Genomic DNA, 9,159 nt, shown 5'->3' on the forward strand with positions numbered 1-9,159 from the left:
CAGCTGAATCACACAGACTTAGGTCTTTGGATATGATCCCTTGCAAAAGTAGCCATGCCGCTGTATTAAAATTCCTGTACAGCTTGTGCCTGTACATGTGGGTGTGTCTGTGTATGTGTGGTGTGGTATGCTGTGTGTGCAGGTATGTTTGTTTGGAGTGTGTGTTTTATGTTTTAAAAGCATATGTGCTTGTACCTGCATGCAAAGGCCAGAGGAAGATGATTAGTGTTGTGTTTTACTGCTTTATACTTAACTCCCTTGAGACAGGGTTTCCTGCCCATCTGAGTGAGGCTGGCAGATAGCAAGTCCCAGCAAGACCCTTGTCTCTTTGTATTACTAATATGGAGTTATAGTATCTAGTCATGACTATATTTCTAAATTGTTGGAGAGCCAAACTCAAGTCCTTATACTTCTGTGAGGAGCTCAGGCCACCAAACCATCTGCAATCCTTTGAATCTTTACTCAAACTTCATACCTCACAGTTTTCTTGACCTTTCCGACAACTCCAACACATTACTCCACAGCAATTTCTTTCTATCTGCTAATTTCCTTAGCACTTTTGACCTTCTAGTATATATACATTTTAATTTTTAATCTTATTTCCTGTTAGTACATTTTAAAAATGTCATTCCCAAAGGTCAAAGATTTTATAAGGACTGTATCACCAAAGCCTATTTTGAGGCCTACCAAGAGATGAATGATTTCAATGCTTTGGATAGAGAATGTTCAGTTGTGCCTCAAGAAATACCTCAGCACTGCTCTCTGCTGTGAGCAAGACAAGAATAAGTCTTAGGCTGATTAGGTTTTTTGTGACATTGACATAAACTAGGGTCATTGGAGAAAAGGAAATTTCAACTGAGAAATGTATTCAAAGGATATGCTCCACTATGTTCATAGCAGCCTTATTTATAATAGCCAGAAACTGGAAAGAACCCAGATGTCCTTCAACAGAGGAATGGATACAAGAAATGTGGTACATCTACCCAATGGAGTACTACTCAACAATTAAAAACAATAACTTCATGAAATTCTTAGGCAAATGAATAGAACTAGAAAATATCCTGAGTGAGGTAAACCAGTCACAAAAGACACATGGTATGCACTCACTGATAAGTGGATATTGGCCCAAAGCTTGGAATACCCAAGATACAATTCACAGACTATATGAAGCTCAAGAAGAAGGAAGACCAAAGTGTGGATGATTCAGTCTTTCTTAGAAGGGGGAACAAAATACCCATGGGAGGAAATACAGAGACAAACAGGAGAGCAGAGACTGAAGGAAAGGCCATCCAGAGACTGCCCCACTTGGGGATTTATTCCATATGCAGCCACCAAACTCAGCCACTATGCCAAGAAGGAGCCTGATAGGGATGACCCTGAGAGTCTCTGCCAGAGACTTAATGACACAGATGAGAATGCTTGCAGCCAACAATCAGACTGAGCATGGGAATCCCAATGGAGGAGTTAGAGAAAGGAATGAAGGAGCTTAAGGGGTTTTCAACCCTATAAGAAGAGCAACAATATCCTCCAACCAGACCCCCCCCCCAGAGCTCACAGGGACTAGGCCACCAACCAAAGAGTACACACACAGTGACCCATGGCTCCACCTGCATATGCAGCAGAGGATGGCATTGTCTGGCATCAATAGGAGGAGAAGGTCTTGGTTCTGTGAAGGCTCTTTCCCCAGTCTAGGGGAATGCCAAGGTGTTGAGGTGAGAGTGGTTGTGTGGTAGAGGAGTATCCTCATAGAAGCAAGGAGAAGGGGGAATGGGAGAGGGGGAAAACAGGAAAGGGGATAACATTTGAAATGTAAATAAAATATCTGATAAAAAGTATGAAGGAAAGAAATCCAAGTTTAGAAAAAAATAATACCCTATAAACAAGTCTATGGGGCTATAAGCAAGTCTCTTGGGCATTTTCTTGATTAATAAGGATTGATGAGGCCTAGTCTACTATGGAAGATGCAATCCCTGAGCAGGTGGTCCTGAGTTATATATACAAAAAGAGAGGAAGGAAGAAAGGAAGGAAGGAAGGAAGGAGGGGAGGAAGGAAGGAGGAAAGGAAGGAAGGAAAGAGGCCGAGTAAGTTATTGGGAACAAGCCAGTGAGCATCACTCCTCAGTAGGTCCTGATTCAGTTCCTGCCTCCGTATTCTTGCCCCACTTGAGTTCCTAATGGATTCTGTTAGGGATGGTAAACCAAGAGGCTAAACCTACTTCATCTTGGAACTGGGCTTGATCTTAAAAGAAAGCATCCTGAGAACTTGACCCAAGCTGAACTGAAGCTGAACCAAGCTGCACCCACATATCAAGAAGGACAACATGGCTTGTCCTTGGCCAGAGTTACTCCCTAGCTACTTCCTAGCAAAGGTTAATCAAAGATTAGTCTGATTGTTTCAGATGTACTTTCAGCCACTTGTGATTGTTCAGGGTGGGTCTTGCTTCAGAACACCCACCCGTCGGTTTACAATAGTCATACAGTTAGACGCTTGGCAGGATGGGCACCCCCTCACTTGTTCCCAATTTCTATAAAACCCTGTCCTGTTGAAAGTTAAGGTCTGCCTCCCCAAACTGTCCTTCAGTTCAGTGATGAGTAAGCCAGAACTCAAATTTATAATAAAAAGACCATAATGTCATTACATCAGAGTCATTACCTTGGTGGTCTTTTGGGCTTCATGAACACTTCCTGGCATAAGAAAACCAAATAAACTCTTTCTTCCCAAGTTACTTTTGGCTATACTGTTTTCTCACAAAAGCAAACTAGGACAGATCCGAAGAAGAGGCTCCCTCTTGTTGAGGTACTTGTGCTAGAACCATCCTAGTCTATTCCAGCAGACAAATGGAGGTAGCTCTGGCAAGTGGTATAGGAATTCTGAAGGTAAAGACATTTTCATGTCTAACAATGCATAGCTATAGAGAACCCAACAGTGACAGGCGATTAAGAAGCTTCCAGGCAGTCAGCCTGGGCAAAGCTGCCCACTCACGAATGCATTTTCCTCAACTGAATTAGGGGTGTAGGCAGAACTTCAGACTCTGGTTACAGTAGAAACCTTAAAGCTGAAGGCTAATTTCTTTTCAGTAAACATGCACATTATGTAATAATTAAATCAAGCTTATCTGCACATCCATCAGCTTAAGACATCGTCATCTCTACGTGATATACGTTTCCAAATCCTCTCTTATAGTTATCTTAGTGTACAGTACACTACACATGTGTAGATTGTTGTCTACATTGACATGTTTCTGTGAACCCAGGATGGTGAGAGGATTGCTTAAAACTCCCCCTAGCAGTGTAGCAAGACTTTGTTTCAAAACATACTAAGAAAATGATATATTCTCATCTACTAAAAGAAATGAAGCCTCATTCTCAGCAAAGAAAACACTCATGGACTTAGCGCGATTGTGTTAAGGGAAATGAACTAGGCACAGAAAGACTAACACTGCAAGATCTGACTTATGTGAAATCTAAAACATTAAGTGCTAATTTCAAAGAATTTATAGAGTTGGCTAACTAGCTGATTATAAACCTGGATGAGTATGTCAGGGATTTTCTCCAAAGTCTGTAATACCTTGAGCTGGGATGAGGTCCAGATAAAGGCCTGTTGCTATTCCTAAAGCAAGTCCAGAACTGATAGCAAATGAAGCTGAGTGACAGGTCATGGTGTGTGGGAATCAATTCTTCCAACATACAGAAGTTACAAGATTAAGATGAGAAGCAGTCTGACAGAAGAAGGATGACAGGCAGTGAGCAGACAGTGCCTGGACTTGGCCCACCTACGTCTTCATGTGCAGCATCTCCTGATCATCTGTTCCCAACTATTTTTTAAATAAAATTCACATGAGCAAATAACGCTTAAACATGCCCACAGGTATAAGTTAGTTTGCCAAGAATTGTGTTTTAAAATTCACTTGCAGATCTGCTTAGCTTGGCATTGATGGTACAGTTTGCTGCGGGCTCTACCTCTCTGGAGTTTTTCAAGTCTGTGACACCTGGCTGCCCCTGAAGGCATTTCATTTTTCTCCCTTTAATTATTTTTATCATCCTCTAAGACCAAGCCCATAGATTTCCTGCCTTCTTTCCCTTAAAGTGAAGCCTTCAAATTTGTTAATTTTACAACTTTATTTAGCACACAGTGCTGTCTTTGTAGTAGAAATAATCTGCTTGTATAATCATTTTGCTTATGATTGAACTAATGGTCAGGTCTGAGTCAACTCTGTGTCTCTCCAGTGTCTCATGCAGCATCTTGAACGTGGAAAGGCAGAATAAATATCTGAATTGGATTTATAACTCTGAGTAATCTTTGGCCATCCTTAACATCAGGTTTTCTTCAGGAAGTCACCAGTTTACTCATTTTCACATCACATTAGTTATTTATGTCATCATTAAAGTTAATCACTGAGAAAAAAAAAGATCAATTTGCAAATGTTCAATCCAATCTGTCTGCTTCATGATTCACATAACTGAATCACTCTGGTTAAGGTCAAGTGATTAAGTTAATTGGATTGGATGACCAGTGTCTGAGTGAGCAATCCTATACTCACCATCAACCTTGGGATAGTTGATGCAATCCATTGTGTGGATTGACAAACAGTTGCAGAATAAAGCGACTTTAAAATCACTCCAATTACAATGTAGGTTTATTTGCTATCTTCTTTCCTCAAGGGGCTCAGGGGAATATGATATGTGTGTATATCAGTAGGGAAAACAGAAAACGGCCACATTTTGACCATCAGTAGAAAAGAAATATAGTACAGAAATGAAGATAAGAAAGAAATATTTATTTTATTATTATTGTTGTTGTTGTTACTTTTGTTGTTACTGCATGTGTGTGTGTGTGTGTGTGTGTGTGTGTGTGTATGTGTGTGTGTGTGTGTGTGTAATGTGAGTAGGGGCAGGTATGCCATAGTGCATGTTTAGAGACTAAAGGACAACTATGTGGACTTGGTTTACTTCCTCCATTTTTCTTGGGGTTTGGAGAATAAATTTAGGTTATCAAGCACCCTTGGAGACATATCCCCTGTCCTAGAAGAGATATTTTTGACTGAACAAATGTAAGCATTGATTACAAAGTAAACTTCCTAATTAGAAGGAATGACTGGAGGTAGCTGGCATCTCTGACTTGCTCTGTGATAGGGTGATTTAAGCTATGTTCCTGCGTTCCCGTGTGGCTGCCCTGTTCTCTAAATGCAGCTCTTTCATATAGACTACTCTCCTACAACCAGATGTGTTACTTTTTGTGTTTGCAAACGTTGCATGAAGGGAAAGACTGACTTAGTTATAGATCAGGGAATAGGAGTGAGTCCCAGTTTTATTTACATGCAGGATTCCAGTTTTTCTGAACTACCAGTAGCTTCCAAACCAATGTCTATTGTTTTATGATAAGAAAAAAGGAAACCTCACAAATCTAATTATCATTTTACAGGACCAGTGTATAACAACCTGTATGAGAAAGTCACAATTATCCATCCAAAAAATGGATACATTTCAAATTTTAAAGAGAAATAGCATTATTCCCTGACAAATTCTCTGTGTAAGTATGATTGTATTCGATGGTAATAAAATAATTTCCAACATTTCTATTTCACAGATCTTACCGGAAAGCTGTGTAACCCGTGTAGATGTCAGGAGACCTGTCTGGAATTAGCCTGATTGTCCTGATGTTACTACCCAGATCGAGACATAGGCCTTTGTGCTTTTTATTTTTATTTAGGTGTGTCACACTTAGATAACTTTATTATTTGTTATTATTTCCAATAGTTGAAATGTGTGTCCTGTTTATTTGGTCAAGGAGACAAGCTATTTATTTAATTGAGATCCCGAAACATAAGTTCTCTTTGCTGGCTAATGAAAAAAGGGATAACATATTCCATTTCACTTATTTTCCTAGGATTTATTGGCTTTCTTCTGCCCCAAGAGATCATATGAAATCAGGATACTATGCTTACAAGGCTTTGGGGAGAAATCAACAGTTGCAGGGGTGATAATCATACAGTAAATAAAAGCACAATTTGCCTTTTATGTAAATTTTGATTTATTGTTATGTGAATAAGGATTTGAAGCAAGAGCCAGGAAATCAATTTCAAAGATGACAGCAGCTGCTGTGTCTTTTATTGTTCTAGGGGTTAATTCCATGTTTTTGTACCAAGTGGGTCTGTTTTTAATTGAGAAAACACTACAGAAAGCGTACTTTGACTAGGGATCCTAAGATTTAGAAGCTGAGATAAATGGGAAAGATTTTCTATTCAAGCTTATTTCACAAAATTTAAATGAATTTAAAGTAACACAAAACAGCTTCATATTTTTATTTAACACAGCAAGAGCATCAGGGATTCGGGTACTGTCTTGAGGATACATTTAGTCCCATCCAAAAAAGCATCTTCCAAGATCTTCCCAGATTTGTGCCCAGACAAAATTACACAAGTCAAATAGGTAGGTTCCCTCAGACTGAATTGGGATGTGTGAAAATCAGGAGTGAGCTGAATTCCGGTGCAAGGAATCATTCCCCCCTGCAGTGCTGCTGTGTCCAGTGGTACCAGCAGCTGCCCTCCAGTCTAGGAGTCTTCTATGTCTGGGAAGGAAAGGGGAATTACCTTTTTTCTCCTGAAGCATCCTTCTGGGGTGCTCTGAGAATGCAGCAGAGGATGCAAAACTTCTGCCTTTTCCCAGGGACTATGGCCGAGCTGAGCTGCCTTTCATTTTGACTTTCACAATCCTATAACTACGCTTTCCCTGCCCCCATCCCTCTGCTTTGTAAAGTTCTGTACCGACAGTATTAGCATTTTTTTTTAAAAAAAAAAATCACTTCCAAGAGTTTTACATATGGCATCTGGGAGGTTTGCAAACCACTTCCTTCTGGCCTGCTCATCCTGCCACTTCCCCTTAACTCTTTTAGCTGCTATAGCCTTTTGACTTTTCTTCGCACAGGTAGTAGTAATTTGGGGGCCAGGGTCCTAAATTAGATTCCTGCAGCTCAATTCCCTGGTTCATTTACCCTGAACCACCTTCAAATTGAAATTTTGTTTTGTTTTGTTTTTGATTTTGTTTGTTTGTTTGGTTTGGTTCTTTTTTATTATTTTTTTTTCTTTTTGTTTTTTGCCTTTTGTTTTCTTTTCACTGCCAATCCAAGTAGGAATGGATCCTGGGGAATTACACAGAGGCACAGCCTTCTCCTTTCTCCCTGTTTCTGACAAATCCTCCTGCCCTTTTGTGTCTCTCTTCTATTATGCCTTCAGAAACGCGTGCTCTGTACCTTCCGCTTAAACTGCTAGCTTTTCCTCCGTGAACCAACGTGATGTACAACACGTACAGTCCCAGGGCCAGATGAATGGTTTTCCATTAGAGGTACACGGTGCCATCTGGGGCACCCAGGAAGATAATGCCACTAAGACACCCCCATCTCTCACACACTCGAAGGGAAGATTTGTACCGCTCTGCCTGGCTCTCCTCTACCACTGCAGTGCAACGTGCCTGGGCTCTGAAATTTGTGTCCTTCTATGCAGTATCTCAGTGCACTCTGCGGCTTGGGGGTGGGTGAGCTTGAAATGGGATTCTGTATGCACCAAAAGGTAAAATACAATTGCAATGCAAACTGTCAACACAGATACAAGGATTTCCTTCAGTTAAAGCAATCAGGTGAAATCCTTTGAAAAGGCTTACAGAACAAGAGGGCTGTTTAAAAAGGGCAAGGCCCAGGGTTGGGGATTTAGCTCAGTGGTAGAGCGCTTGCCTAGGAAGCGCAAGGCCCTGGGTTCGGTCCCCAGCTCAAAAAAAAAAAAAAAAAAAAAAAAAAAAAAAAAAAAGGGCAAGGCCCTTCAGTGGGCCACAAAATTAGCATTTTCTTGTTTCAGCACCTTTGTTATTGCTTCTGTGATTGAAGGCGATTGGTGGGGAGAAGTCTTGGCTGCTGCATAAGGCTCCTTAACTGATTTCCAGAGAGAGAGAGAGAGAGAGAGAGAGAGAGAGAGAGAGAGAGAGAGAGAGAGAGAGAAACTTCCATTTCTTTAAGCCTGATAAGACAATGCTATTGCCTTAACAAACAAAACAAAACAAACAAAACCCTTTGATTAGTATTCTGCATAAGGCATGGTCTTCATTGCCGTAGATGCACAGAATCTATCTTCACTTTCACCACCTGTCACCTGAGAATTTTAGAGTGTTCTAGCTCTGAGATTGGAGGAAGCACTCTTTCTGATTCTCATCTTTGCTTCTCCCACCCCTCCCTCTTGTCATTGGCACTGTATCTACAGTGACCTCCAGTCCATTTTTTATTTGTCAAATGCTTTTATTCAGGGGAAACTGAAGGCACAAGTTTACTAGGAATAGAAATGGAAACACAATAAAAACCAGTTTGATAGATGATCTCGCCTATTCCCCACACTTCCCTGTTGTTTTATTGATTTACTGAACACAAAGGCTAATCCAAATTTACATTGCTTGTATTTTCCCCTGATCTCTGAGGAATTGTTCCCCTTTGCTCAGATTAACCAAGCCAATTTTTTCCCCTTTGTATCCAGTAGCTATGTGACAGTCAAATAGCCTGTCAACTAATCAATTTATACTGCAAAAACTAATTTTTACTTTAAACAAACACCCTAACATTGTGTTGACACAATTAAATGATTTCTGAGTTATACCATATATCTAACACACGCCCTAGGGAGCAGGTAAGAGCTACAGCTGAAAAGAAGCGCACGTGCTCCTGCATCAAATTAAATATTTTCCCCTTAATCCTAGCACCAGCAGCTGTTAGGTATGGTGCCTTATTGCATATGGCCTACATAATGAGGCCGATTCAGGCAGTTCCAGCTTCTACACTGAATGCTGAGTAGCTCTGCTCTCCCCAAGGACATAAAGAGTTACCGAGATCGGAAGTCCTCATGCCAATGAAGAGCCTTCTCCGTGTACATGTTCGGAGATGAGAGGAGAAAGCATTCAAAGCTGGAGCTTCTACCTTGATTAAAAGGGAAGGGATTGGCTTTCTGAATGACTTGAAACTGGCAAACTCCCCAGAGTTCTGGCAGGACAGAGGAAGGAAGGGGAGGCAGGGCATGCAAGGAAATCTTTCCTCTCTTTGAAACCTGTCAAAAAATTAGGTCAACATGATTTTGTATTTTAATGAAATAACTTAAGGGTAAGCCTGAGACCTGGAGGCCGCTAATAC

The 9,159-nt window shown here is 40.7% G+C and overlaps 1 long non-coding RNA gene across 1 annotated transcript in view; it reads right to left on the minus strand.

Annotated features, from left to right (window-relative positions):
- Nucleotides 1–8,940, minus strand: part of LOC116905696 — a 39,575-nt gene extending 30,635 nt beyond the window's left edge. The window contains exon 1 of the long non-coding RNA XR_004388561.1: nucleotides 8,859–8,940. This is a non-coding gene — a long non-coding RNA (uncharacterized LOC116905696). The remainder of the gene's footprint in view (nucleotides 1–8,858) is intronic.
- Between the last annotated feature and the right edge of the window lie 219 nt (nucleotides 8,941–9,159).

The sequence above is a fragment of the Rattus rattus genome, chromosome 7 (assembly GCF_011064425.1).
Source record: "Rattus rattus isolate New Zealand chromosome 7, Rrattus_CSIRO_v1, whole genome shotgun sequence".
Lineage (NCBI taxonomy): Eukaryota > Metazoa > Chordata > Mammalia > Rodentia > Muridae > Rattus > Rattus rattus.